The sequence below is a fragment of the Vicugna pacos genome, chromosome 10, assembly GCF_048564905.1.
Source record: "Vicugna pacos chromosome 10, VicPac4, whole genome shotgun sequence".
Classification (NCBI taxonomy): domain Eukaryota; kingdom Metazoa; phylum Chordata; class Mammalia; order Artiodactyla; family Camelidae; genus Vicugna; species Vicugna pacos.
This window is the reverse complement of record NC_132996.1, coordinates 67,511,681-67,525,023: the sequence shown is the minus strand read 5'-3', so window position 1 is coordinate 67,525,023 and position 13,343 is coordinate 67,511,681. Positions and strand designations below refer to the sequence as shown.

General features: G+C 39.9%; 1 long non-coding RNA gene across 1 annotated transcript; it reads right to left on the bottom strand.

Moving 5' to 3' along the window:
- Nucleotides 1-870: 870 nt before the first annotated feature.
- LOC140698809 (uncharacterized) lies at nt 871-2,029 on the bottom strand. Its single transcript, XR_012076779.1, has 2 exons — nt 1,252-2,029; nt 871-999 (listed from the first exon to the last, which is right to left on the bottom strand). It is a non-coding gene; the product is annotated as an uncharacterized lncRNA (long non-coding RNA).
- Between the last annotated feature and the right edge of the window lie 11,314 nt (nt 2,030-13,343).

Genomic DNA, 13,343 nt, shown 5'->3' with positions numbered 1-13,343 from the left:
TTCAACCACTCCCAGAAATGTGACCTATAAGCAGACAATCTGAAATTTCCTGATCAGCACTAGTGAGGTAAATCTGCTTAGAAGACCCCTGCTGTTCCCTCCCCACAAAGAGGAGAACCTGGCTTGAAACCGGTCTTTCTTTTGCTGCTAACTTCCCTACATGCACCCCCTCCCCTTCTATAAGCCTCCTCCATTTTGTACAATTCCTCGGAGCACTTTTCTGTTTACTAGATGGGATGCCACCCAATTCATGAATCATTAAATAAAGTTAATTAAATCTTCAGATTTACTTAGTTGAATTTTGTTATTGAATGATGCTTAGAATGAGACACGCTTAGATGCTTTAGAGGGGCCACTTCATGACCACAGAAATGACTTCACCTTTCTCTGATGCTTCTTTACCAGAGATACAGCTCCAGCCCTGCTTGAATCTTCCTGCCTTCTAGATAAACATAAAGATACCCAGACTCTGAAATGCCCCTTCTTCTTGATAGCACTCAATCCAGAACTGGTCCCCACTTCCCTAATTCCCCCACAGAACCATGGAATGAAATTTAAGAGGACACATACACGAGGATTCCTCCAGGATCCATCCTCCTTTACTGCTGCCAGTTAAATAAACCTGACTTTTTTCTGACTACAGGTGTGTGTTGTTGTTGTTGTTTTTTTAATGGAGGTACTGGGGATTGAACCCAGGACCTCGTGCATGCTAAGCATGGGCTCTAACACTGAGCTATACCCACCCCCTCTACAGGTGTGTTTCTGGTGGTCTTTGGTTAAGGACTTTGCCAACCTTAATTTATTTTGCTTACATTTTCACTTTTATGTATATGAAGAGTGACATAATAAAAACCCATGTCAAGATATCCGTAAGTTTAAAAGAGCTCTTTTAATAACTATAAAATACAATTCCAAGAGATAAGAAATCATTGTGTCAGAACTTGGCAGTGTTTTTTTCCTCAGGGGTACCTAAAATCATGGTTCCTCTTGCATCTTGTCCTAGATGTAATGCAATCCAGTTAGTTGCAAAAGCAGGACTCAATTGCAGTTCTGTCTGTCCCCTGTCCTGGCTCTTACCACACTGCCTCTTAGCGAACTTTTAAGTAGTTGTTAAATGGGTGAAAGGGTAGATATTAGCTCCAATATATACACATAAAGAAACTGAATCCAGGAGAAATTATTTGAGATTAAACAACTTGCAAGTCACAGAGTTGATTCTGACCGCAAAGCTGGGGTTCTTTTTCATCTCACCTGCTGCTGAGGGAGCCCTCTGTACACCAAGCTGCTGAGTGGAAACTCCAGACCATCTCAGATGGAGTTATTCCAAGTTCTCATCCCCTGGCTGCGTTGTCAGTGCTGAGTCCTTTTTGAAGGAATTGGAATTTAAATTGTTGAGCTAGCCCCATGTGGAGGAGAGAGGGTAAGGATTTACTAGACAAGTATGTCTGCAAACAGTGAGTTTGCACTTGGAACCTGAGATTCCTAAAACAGGGAGGACAGGCCAGAGCTGGGAACAAATGACCTCTGTCCCAGCAATTAACTGCTCCAGGCCATTCCCTATATCGTCCCCTGGGCTGGAGGCCTTTTATGTATTTATTTTTTTAACGGAGGTACTGGGTATTGAACCCAGGACCTCATTCATGCTAAGCAGGCATACCCTCCCCCCAGCATTGCCTTTTGGTACAGTTTTTAACTATTGGCCTCTGGGGCCTTGGTGACGAGACTGGGCAGGAGTGGGCTGCTGTGGGAAGGAAAGGTAGACAAAGCTCTAAAGGTGGAGAGAGAGATAGCTCAGTGGTAGAGCACGTGCTTAGCATGCATAAGGTCCTGGGTTCAATTCCCAGTACTTCCTTTAAATAAATAAACCTAATTACTACCCCCCAAATAATAATAAAAATTAATAAATAAAAGAGGAGAGGGCACAGGGAAATATACACAAAATGTTATGATAAATCACAGAGAAAAAAATGTGAAAAAAAACTATATGAAACCTAAAAAAAAAAAATTAAAGACAGCAATGAAGTTGTAAAAAAAAAAATAAAGTTCAAAAAAAAAAAAAAAAAAAGAGGAGAGGGCTATCTGAAGGCCAAGAGGAGGCATGCATGGCTTCACTCCTAGCTGACTGGGCACTTTGAAGTCATCTACAAAAGCCATAATGAACATGCTCTTTAGCTCAATAATCCTGTTACCATGGCTTACCCTAAAGCCATCAGAAAGAAGAAAAATGATGACCTAGCAATGATGTCACAGTAGTGTTCACCACTTGAACTATTCATTCCCTAAAATTTAGACTCTTACTTCTAGCTGAAATTTTATTCAATTCTTGCACGTAACCCAGGGTCATCTCGGCTCCTGAATCAGTTGGAACACCTGTGTTGTAAAATTTGGCTGTAATTACTTGTCGGCCTCTCCCAGTCCCTCAGTCTCTGGGCTCCCAGAGGGCAGCTCTGTTTCTCTGCCATCTTTCTTGGTCCAGCACTGGCTGACCAGGAGCTGCGGTGTTAGCACGAGCTTGGTGCCTACGCTTCAGGGCTCTTATTGAGACAAGATGGGGGATTTATTGGCTCATGGAATTCAGGGAGGAGCTGGATGCCTGATCATGGGAAGGGCAGGGAGACAGACAGGCTTGGGAAGAATGACCCAGGACGCGAACGCCACCAGGACCATCTTTCCATCCTGGTCTCTGCCTCTTTCTGTGCATCAGCCTGATTCTCTCCTTGTGGATGGTTTTCTTATCCACGTAGGAGATTCCCCACTATTTTCCATAGATTAGCTTCTACCTCTGTACATTTCAAATCTTTTTTTCCCCCCACTGCCCAGCTGTGCCTGGGTGCCAGGCACTGTGGGCCACACTCCTATCACCAAATGACTTCAGGCCCTGCACTTTGGTGTCACAAAGTGAGCTGAGTCAGCTTAGCGGGCATTTTTTAGGTGAACTTCTGGGAGCCATTCCTACTCTGGATAGCTATCAATAATTGTACAGGGATGTGGCTTCCAACAGTGTATATACGTCTATACTGGAAACCCCTACTGCTGAACTATTAAACTGCTACTGAACTCAACAGTCGGAAAATGCCCATGGCCATCCCTCCTCCATTTGAGGGGAAGAGTGGTAGAAAAGAGGGCAAAAAACCCCTCAGCCAATCGAATGCAATAAGAATTTTTGGAATGACTATAATAGTAAAATACTAGAAATAACCACCACACCCAATAACAGGAACAGCCTCATTAAATGATGGCGTGTTAGCACCACAAAGAACAACACATTTTCAGATAGCAACCACATGGAAAAGTGTTTATGGAATACTGTTATGTGTGCAAACCCACAAATGTACACAGATCTTCCTCAGATTACATCCCGATCAACCCATTGTAAGTTGAAAATGCATTTAATACACCTACCCTACTGGACATACATTATCACCTAGCCTCGCCTCCGTTAAATGTGCTCAGACACTAACATTAGCCTACAATTGGGCTCAATCATTTAATGCAAAACCTATTTTGTAATAAAGTGTTGACTGTCTCCTATAACTTACTGAGTACTGTACTGAATGTGAAAAACAGAATGATTGGGTACAGAATGGTTGGAAGTGTATCAGCTGTTTACCCTGGTGATCGCGTGGCTGGCTGGGAGCTGAGGCTGCCCGGCATTTTGAGAGAGGCTGCATATTGCCAGCCTGGGAAAAGACCAAAATTGAAAGTACAGTTTCTCCTGAATGCATATGGCTTGCCCTCCATCATACAGTTGAAAATTGTTAAGTTAAATCATTGTAAGCCAGTACACTACTGTTATGTTGAAGCAAAACATCAAATAACACTGATACAGCTCGGAAGTAAACATGAGAAATGGAAATAAATCTGTTATGATGGTAGAATTACTGGTGAAAAAATAGAAACATTCAAAATGTGGTAAGTACCAGAAAATTCATACGGACATTAAAAATAGTGATCATCTATATTTTTATATAGGAAGGTATTCATGACATTTTAACTGACAATAGTGATTACAAAATAGTATGTCTATCATAATCCTGATTATGTTAAAAAAGTAACATCTGTGTGATTATATATACATGCAAGAAACTGTGTAAGAATGAGCACCATGCTGCTAACATTGGTTAACCCTGAATGGTGCAATGATAACTTTTACATTTTAAAGTTTCCTGTATTGTCTGATATTTTTACTTTTATTATAAAATTTTTAATATAGTAATTTCTTTTTTTTAAATGGAGGTACTGAGGATTGAACCCAGGACCTTGTGCATGCAAAGCATGAGCTCTACCACCCCCCAAAATAGAGTAATTTCTATTAGAGAAAAAAGCTCCCAGTGCAGCGACCTTAGACAAATGTCTGATAGTGTAGGAATGACAAATATTTGACTTTAGTAAATTGGTTTATTTCCATCTATTCCACGCCCCTCGGTAAGATTATAGGCCTAGCCTCGCTGCCTTGAGACTTTTTAGTGCCTCTGTTAGGCAGTGAATATATTTACCCGCCCCACTAACTTTGGGCCTGGCAGTGCAACTTGCCTGGGCCAACGTTGTGTGAGCAGGCACCAACTGAACTATATCTCAGCTGAGGCTTCGTGCATGTTTTTGTGGTGCGGCTTGGCCTTTTCTGCTTGTGGCCACCCCAGCTCCACCTTGAGAAGAGCATGCCCCAAGGAAATGCTGCTTCTTCAGCCTGGGTCCTAGCATGGGAGACACCTAAGTGCTGCTGAGCTCAGCTGGACCAGTAAGGGCCTACCTGATCAACAGACCTGCGAGCAAGAACAAATATTTCCTTTTCTAAACAACTGCATTTCAGGATTTTTTGGGTTTTTTTTTCACATAGCATGGCCACAGCAAAAAGCTAATACTGCATTTTCTCCCCAACCCCCTTATTCTTTTTTGAAAAAAAAAATATGGATGAGGGTGGCCTTAGGGGGACTAATTCTCTTGGTTTGCCTGAGTGACATGGGACTTTCAGGTTTTTAAAAATAGCTTTATCGAGATATAATTTACATTCCATACAATTCACTCATTTAGAGTGTACAGTTAAATTATGCTGTACACCAGAAATTGACATCATAACTGACTACACCTCAATAAAAAATAAAGTAAAATTAGCAATAAATAAATAAATGTACAGTTCAATGTTTTTTAGTATAGTCACAGAGTTGTGCAACCATCACAACAATCTAACTTTAGAATTTGTTTCTAAAAGGAGCTCCATTCTCATCAGCAGTTACTCCCCTTGTCCCCAACCCCTGTCGCATAGCAACCACGAGTCTACTTTCTGTCTCTATAAATTCGCATATTTTGATCATTTCATATAAATGGAATCATATAGTGTGGCCTTTTGTGGCTGGTTTCTTTTAATTAGCATAATATATCCTAGGCTCATCCTTGTTGCAACACACATCAGTACTTCATTTCTTTTTATTGCTGGACGGCATTCAGCTGTATGTATATACTGCATTTTATACATCCATTCATCAGTGATGGACATTTGGGTTGTTTCCACCTTTTGGCTATGGTGAAGAAGTGCTGCTATGAACATTTATGTACAAGTCTTTGTTGGTACATCTGTTTTCAGCTCTTTTGGGTGTATGCCTAGGAGTGGAATTGCTGAGTGATATGGTAATTCTATGTTTAACCTATTGAGGAGCTGCCAAACTGTTTCCCACAGCTGCTGCGCAGAACATTCCTACCCGCAGTGTAAGAGGGATCCGATTTCTCCACATCCTTGCCAACACTTGTTATTGTCCATCTTTTATATTACAGCTATCCTAGTGGGTGAGCAGTGGTATAGCATACTCATTTTGATTTGCGTTTCCCTGATGACTAATGATGTTGAGCATCCTGCTCTTTCAGCATTTGTATATCTTCTCTAGAAAAATGTCTATGCGGATCCTTTGCTCATTGAAAAATGAGGTTATTTGTCATTGGGTGGTTGGGTTGTCAGGGTTCATTATATATTCTGGAAGCCAGACCCTTATGGGGTATGTGATTTGTATATATTTTCTCCTATTCTGTGGTATGTCTTTTTACGCCTTTGGTTGCTTTTGCTTTTGGTGGTGTGTCTACCAGCCTCCCTGTTCATGGCAGAAATCTCTAAGCAGTTCTGGCATTTTTTTTTATCACTGAACGTAGAGGCCAACTACCTTGAAATTTTCCTCCACACTGTGCTATAGGCATTGTAGTGGTTAAAAGCCCAAGCTCTGGGGTGGTGGAAGGTATAGCTCAGTGGTAGACTGTGTGCTTAGCATGCATGAGGGCCTGGGTTCAAACCCCAGTACCTCCCTTAAAAAAAAAGAAAAAAAGAAAAGCCCAAGCTCTGGAGACAAACTGTGGAAACTCTGATGCATTACTTTACATCGTCACACCCCTTTTCCAGCCACAGCTGCCAACTTTATGCACCTTGCCCATACTTTGAACCTCTCTCTCCTTGCTCTGGGGCTTCTCTGACTCCTCAGTGCAGGATACTTGGAAGACGTACTCAGCACTCATACATTTGCATCCTAGAAATGGGTGGAACTGATGCCTGTGGGACCGTCTCTGACCATCAGAGATGGGAGCTGGTGGGAAAGAGCTCACACATTTGTCCTTTACTTTGTTTCCCCAAAGGACACCAAAAGAAGGGGTGGAGGATGCTGAACAGGTAAGAATAGACAACAGCTCTCCACTTTTTCTACTAAATCCGAATCTCCAGAAGGAGGCCAGGAATCTATTTTTGTAACAAGCCCTGTAGGTGACTCCTAGGCACACTAAACTCATTTGCAAAACACTGAATTAGGGCATTTTCTGAAGGACTTTACGTTATAAAAGGAGCAGAGGTGACCATTATGGCGCTTGAACATTCCCTTGCATCACACAGAGAAGCACCATATGACTGTGTGTCTCCATTTCCATCTTCATGGACACTTCTCGTCTTCTGACTCAGCTCTCCTGTCCTCAGGTGCACCCAGCATGTGTACATGAACTTCTTTCTTCGTCTCTGTGTAAGACAATTTCTCTCTTCCTATGGAAGACTCCACCTGTTTTCCACAGGAGAAGATTTTGCTTCTGGGTTCCTTCCTGCATCCTGTTGTCTAGAACAAGCAGGGTCCTGGGCTGCAACCGGAAGGGCACTGATGTTTGCTTCCTGCCAGCCCAGCAAGCTCTGGGTGATGAATGGTGTCTAGGACTCCAAGCAAGGATGTGTGTAGTGGACCTCCCAATCTTAACTCAGTAGAAAGAGTGAGAGCTGCAGGACCTACTGTTTCCCTTACTAGATTTTTTCTTAAGGAAGCACATTTTCCAAAGAGACCTCCCCGCCCCCGACAAAAGTTTCTGGGAGCAGTAAGTATAAAAGTGTCTAAAAAGATGCTTTCCCCATTTGCATATCTTTCTCTTTCAGAAAGTATTCCCTCCTGCACTGCCTGGGTCTTGGAGGCACCATAAATCCATACGCACTTTCAACGGCTGCTTGGTTTATTACTCCTGGAGTGGTACTAGTTTTCATTAAATTCTTTTGATTTAGAGTCTCCCTCTAATAAAGTTGGTAATGGTGGGGTTGGGGGATTTGGTAATCCTTCCTGATTTAAACAGTATGACATGGTGGATCTGACTTTGACCTATCCAAGAGCAGAAGGAAAGGCTCCCCAATTTCTCTAACAGGGACCATGTCTCATGCATCTGGTCTTGTCTTTCCCTTGCTTAAAACTCATCCATGGTTCCTACTTACCGAAGGAGAAAGTTCAAACTTATTAGCCTCACATTCGAGCCCTTTGTGACAGCCCCTGCTTGTCTCCTGTATCATTTAGACTCTTCAGTTGCACACGATAGAAACCAAATGCAAACTGGGTCAAGTGAAAAAGAGAAAGTATTTACCCATATATCTGAAAAGTCCTGAGCTACACTGGCTTCAGGCACTGCTGCATTCAGGAGCATACATATTTTACATATTTTCAGAAACACCATTTCTCTCCATCTCCAGGCTCTGTCTTCTGCACTGGCTTCATTTTCAGGGAGAATCCGCTATGTGGTGGCAAAGATGAACACTGTAGTGACTTTAGATTTCTAATCTGGTAGTTTAGCAAACTCAAATATGCCTTTGTTGAGAAGTTGAATTATCCAAACTTAGTTGACTTCTTAAAAAAATTGAGCCAAAATACACAAAACATCAAATCCACCATTTTAACCAATGTAAAGTGTATAATTCAGTAGCATCCGGTACAGTCACAATGTTCGAAACCATCACCACTATCTGGTTCCAGAATATTTTCATCACCCCAAAAGGAAGTCCCCATAGCCATCAAGCAATCATTCCCAATTCTCCTTGCCGCAGTCTCCGGCCATCACTGCTCTATTTTCTGTCTCTCTGCCTTTGCCTATTCTGAATATTTCAAATAAAATCATACAATGTGTGTCCTTTTGTGTCTAGCTTCTTAACGTACTGTTTTCAAGGTTCATCAACATTGTAGACTGTATCAGTACTTCATTTCTTTTGAAGGCTGAATCATAGTCCACTGTATGGATATACCACATTTTATTTATCCGGTCATTAGTGACGGACATTTGGGTTGTTTCCACCTTTTGGCTATTGTGAATAATGCTGCTGTGAAAATTCATGTACACGCTTTTGTTTGAACACCTATTTTCACTTTTGGGTATATACCTAGGAGTGGAATTGCTGTCCTAGCTTTTGGGAATTTCAGGGTTTCAAGAACTTGTCAGATTCTGTCTCCCTTTAACAAAGAAAGAATAAACTATTTTTTAAATCAATGAGATCTAGGGTATTTCTATGTTTAGCTCTTCATGAATCAGTGTAGATCTGTACCCCTAGCTACCTCTCTTTCTAGAAAATGTCAGTTTTCCCCAACTTGATCTACAGATTCAATGCAATGCCAATAACAATCCCATTAAGTTATTTTACGCATATTAACAAACGGATTCTAACTTTCATACAGAGAGGAAAAGATCCAGAATAGCCAACATACTACTGAAGGAGAAAAACAAAGTTGGAGGACTGACACTACCCAACTTCAAGACTTAGGACAGAAACGAATTTATGTATATTCCTCTATGACTGGAGCATTGTGCTGTATACCAGAAATTGATCAACACTGTAAACTGACTATACTTCAATTAAAAATATATACATAATAAAAGATTTAGGATAAAGCTACAGTAATCAAGACAGATCTCTCACATGCTAAGCACAGGCTCTATCAATGTGCTATATCCCACCCCCTCTCTGTTTCTTCTTGTCTAAATTTTGGTGCATTGTGTCTTTCAAGCATTTGTCCATTTCTTCTAGGTTTTCAAATGTGTGGGCATAGAGGTGGTCATAATATTGCTTTATGATTCTTTTAAGGTCTGTGGGATCCATAGTATGTTCTCTCTTTCTTTTCTGATGTTAGCAATTTGAGTCTTCTCTCTTTTTCCTTAGTGAGCCTGGATAGAGGCTTAATGATTTTACTGGTCTTTTCAAAGAACCAGCTTTTGGTTTAATTGATTTTTCTCTTTATTTCCAGTTTTCAATTTCATTGATTTCTGCTCCAATTCTTATAGTTTCTTTCCTTCTGCTTATGTTAGATTTAATTTGCTCTTCTTTTTCTAGTTCCCTAAGGTGGAGACTTAGATCACTGATTTTAGATTTTTCTTCTTTTCTAACATATGCATCCAATGCTCTAAATTTCCCTCTAAGCACTCTTTTGCTGCACCCCAGAAATTTTATTAAGTTGTGTTTTTTTTTATCATGTAATAGTCTTTCTTTTTGTGTGTGTGTGTATATATATATATATATATATACGTATATATATATTTATTTATTTATTGAAGTATAGTCACTTTACAATGTTGTAGATAAACTGTGTTCTTATTTTCACTTGGTTCAAAATATTTCTCTTGAGATTTCTTCTTTGACCAATGTGTTATTTAGAGGTGTGTGGTTTAATCTCCATGTATTTTGTGACTTTCAAAGTTACTTTCTGTTATTGACTTCTAGTTTAATTCCACTGTGGTCTGAGAGTAGACATGGTATGATTTCTATTTTTTTAAATTTGTTAAGGTGTTTCATGGCCCAGGATATGGTCTATCTTGGTGAATATTCCATGTGAGCTTGGTAAGAATGTGTATTCTGTCTTTGGATGAAGTAATTTATAGATAATCGATTAGTGTTAATTATAGATAATCAGTTATTGGATTGTTGGTGTTGTTGAGGTCAGCTATATCCTTACTGATTGTCTGCCGCTGGATCTATTTCTGAGAAAGGGGTGTTGAAGTCTCCAGCTAAAAAATCGTGGGTTTATCTGTTTCTCCTTGCAGTTCTGCTAGTTTTTGTCTCACATGTTTTGATGCTGTTGTTAGGTGCATACATGTTAAGGATTGTTATGTCTTCTTGGAGAATTGACCCCTTTATCATTACGTAATGCCCCTCTTTATCCCTGATAACTTTCCTTGTTTTGAAGCCTGCTTTGTCTAAAATTAATGAAGGTACTACTACTTTCAATTAGTGTTAGCAGGGTATATCTTTTCTCCATCCATTTACTTTTAATCTATGTCTTTATATTTAATGTAGGTTTCTTGTAGACAGCATACAGTTGGGTGTTTTTTGACACTCTGACAATGTCTGTCTTTTGACTGGTTCCTTTAAACCATTGACATTCAAAGTGACTATTGACATAGTTGTATTAATGTGTGCTGTATTTGTTACTATTTTCTGTTTATTGCCCTTCTTCTTTATTCCTATTTTTATATTGCACTCTTTTTCTGCCTTTTGTGGTTCTGAGTTTTTTATATGATTCCACTTGCTCTCCTTTCTTAGCAGATCAGCTATACTTTTTGTAGTTTTTTTAGTAGTCACCCTAGAGTTTGCAACATACATTTACAACTAATCCAGGTCCACTTTCAAATAACACTATACTACTTCATGGGTAATGAGCATTTTTTCAAATTGAAGTACAGTCAATTACAACGTGTCAACTTTTGGTGCACAGCACAATGTCCCAACCTCTCACATATATACGTGCTCTCACATTCCCTTCCACTAAAGGCCACTACAAGACATTGATCATAGTTCCCTGTGCTATACAAAAGAAACTTTGTTTTGAGTATCTTATAATAGCAAAATAATCTTAACTCTTCCCTCCTGTCCCTTTGTTGTCATTCATGTCATTTATGTTAGATCAATTAAAATTAAGAAAAAAGAAAACTTTTATTTTAACTTCACTTATTTTTTCTTCGATATTCTTCCTTTCTTTATGTAGAGCCAAGTTTCTGCCATTTTTTTCCCCTCTGAGTAATTTCTTTTAACATTTTTTCTTTTCTCAGAATAACTTCTTCGAACATTTCTTAAAATTAAATGGCAGAAAATTTGTCAACTGGCAAAAAATTCTCTCAGTTTCCGTTTGAAGAATTCTTTATTTCTTCTACACTTCTGAAGGATAATTTTACAGGGTACAGAATTCCAGGTTGGTGGTTTTCTTTTTCTCTCAGCACTTTAAATATTTTACTCTATTCCTTTCCTTGCATAGTTTCCGAGGAGAAGTCAGGTATAATCCTTATCTTTGTTCCTCTGTAGGTAAGGTGTTTTTTCCCCTCTCTGGCTTATTTCAAGATTTTTTTCTTTGAGGGGAGGGTATAGCTCAGTGGTAGAGTGTGTGCCTTGCATGCATGAGGTCCTGGGTTGAATCCCTAATACCTCCCTCAAAAAGTATAAATAAATAACCTAATTACCTCCTCCCCCCACAAAAAACCCCCTAAAAAATAAAAATAAAGATTTTTTTCTTTATCTATAATTTTCTTTACTATGAATATGATATGTCTGAGTATGGTTGCATTTTATTTATTTATTTATCTTGGCATTTATCCTGTTCGAAGTTCTCTGAACTTCCTGAATCACTGGTTTGGTATCTGACATTAATTTGGGAGAGTCATTATTGTTTCAAATATTTCTTCTGTTCCTCTTTCTCCTTTTTATGGTATTCCCATCATGTGTGTTTTACACTTTTTATGGTGGTCCAACAGTCCTTGGATATTTTGTTTTGTTATTTTCCATCTTTGTTCCTTTTGCTTTTCTAGTTTTGGAGGTTTCCATTGATGTCTCCTCAAGCCCACAGATTTTTCCTCAGCTGTGTCAAGTTTACTAATAAGCTCATACATGTTCATTTATGTTACAGTGTTTTTGAGCTCTAGCATTTCTTTTGGTTCTTTCTAAGGATTTCCTTCCCTCTGCTCAACATTCTTGCATGCCGTCTACTTTGTCTATTAGAATCCTTAAAGGATATAATATTAGAATAATAATCACAGTTGTTTCAAATTCCTGGTCTGGTCATTCCAACACCTCTGCCACGTCTGGTTCTGATGCTTTCTCTGTCTCTTCAAACTGTCTCTTTTTGCCTTGTAATTCTTTCTTGATAGCCAAGCATGATGTGCTGGGTAAAAGGAACTGCTGTAAATCCACCTTTAGTAATGTGAAAAAGTGTGGGAGGAGAGGAAGCGTTCTATAGTTCCATGATCAGGTGTCAGTCTTTTAGTGAGCCTGTGCCTCTGGACTGTGAACTTCACAAGTGTTTCTCAGATTTTTTTTTTCCCTCTCCTTAGGTGGGACAGGATGGCTAGAGCTGTCCGGAGTTGTTTATTTCCCTTCCTCAAGGTCAGTTAGGTTCTAATAAAGCCCCAGCAGGTCAGGCTCTGGTTAAACATTTTCTCTGAAGGCAGACCTTGTGAAGAAGAACAGAATACTTGGCATATTTCAGAATGGTTCCTTTTCCTCTCCTGCTGCCAGAGCATCAGGGGATTTTTCTCTGATATTTACTGTGAGAACCAGGTTGAGCTCCTGGAGGTAAAACTCACAAAAGTTGGTCCCTTATGACTGAGTTCCCATTGAGATGAACCCTCAGATTGTCCACACTGAGCCTCTAGCAATCCGTTAATGACAGCTCAGGTTTCCATACCCAGCACTGGTTCCCTGGAGGTTTTAGCTTGTGAGTTTCTGCTTGGCTGGATTTGATTCTCTGTATTCTCGTCTGTCTCTCCAATTTGGGGCGCAGCACTTTGCTGCCCTCACTTCTGTGACCTCACTGTCACAGGCCCCTGGCCCTCTGTGACCTTCTGTCACTTGCTGTGACCTCACTTCTCTTACAGATCAAACTAGAGTTGTGGACTCTTCAGTTTGTTCACCAGTTTACTTGCTGTTAGAACAGAACAGCAGCTTTCCAGCTTCTTATGTGCTGCACCCAGAGCTATCTTTCACACAGATGGCTTTATCTTCCACCAGAGGATGTTCTACACTTACTCTTTTAGCTTCATGCACGAAGAAACTGACCACATCAAGTTAGTCAGGGATTGAGCTGGACTGAGGATAAATTCGT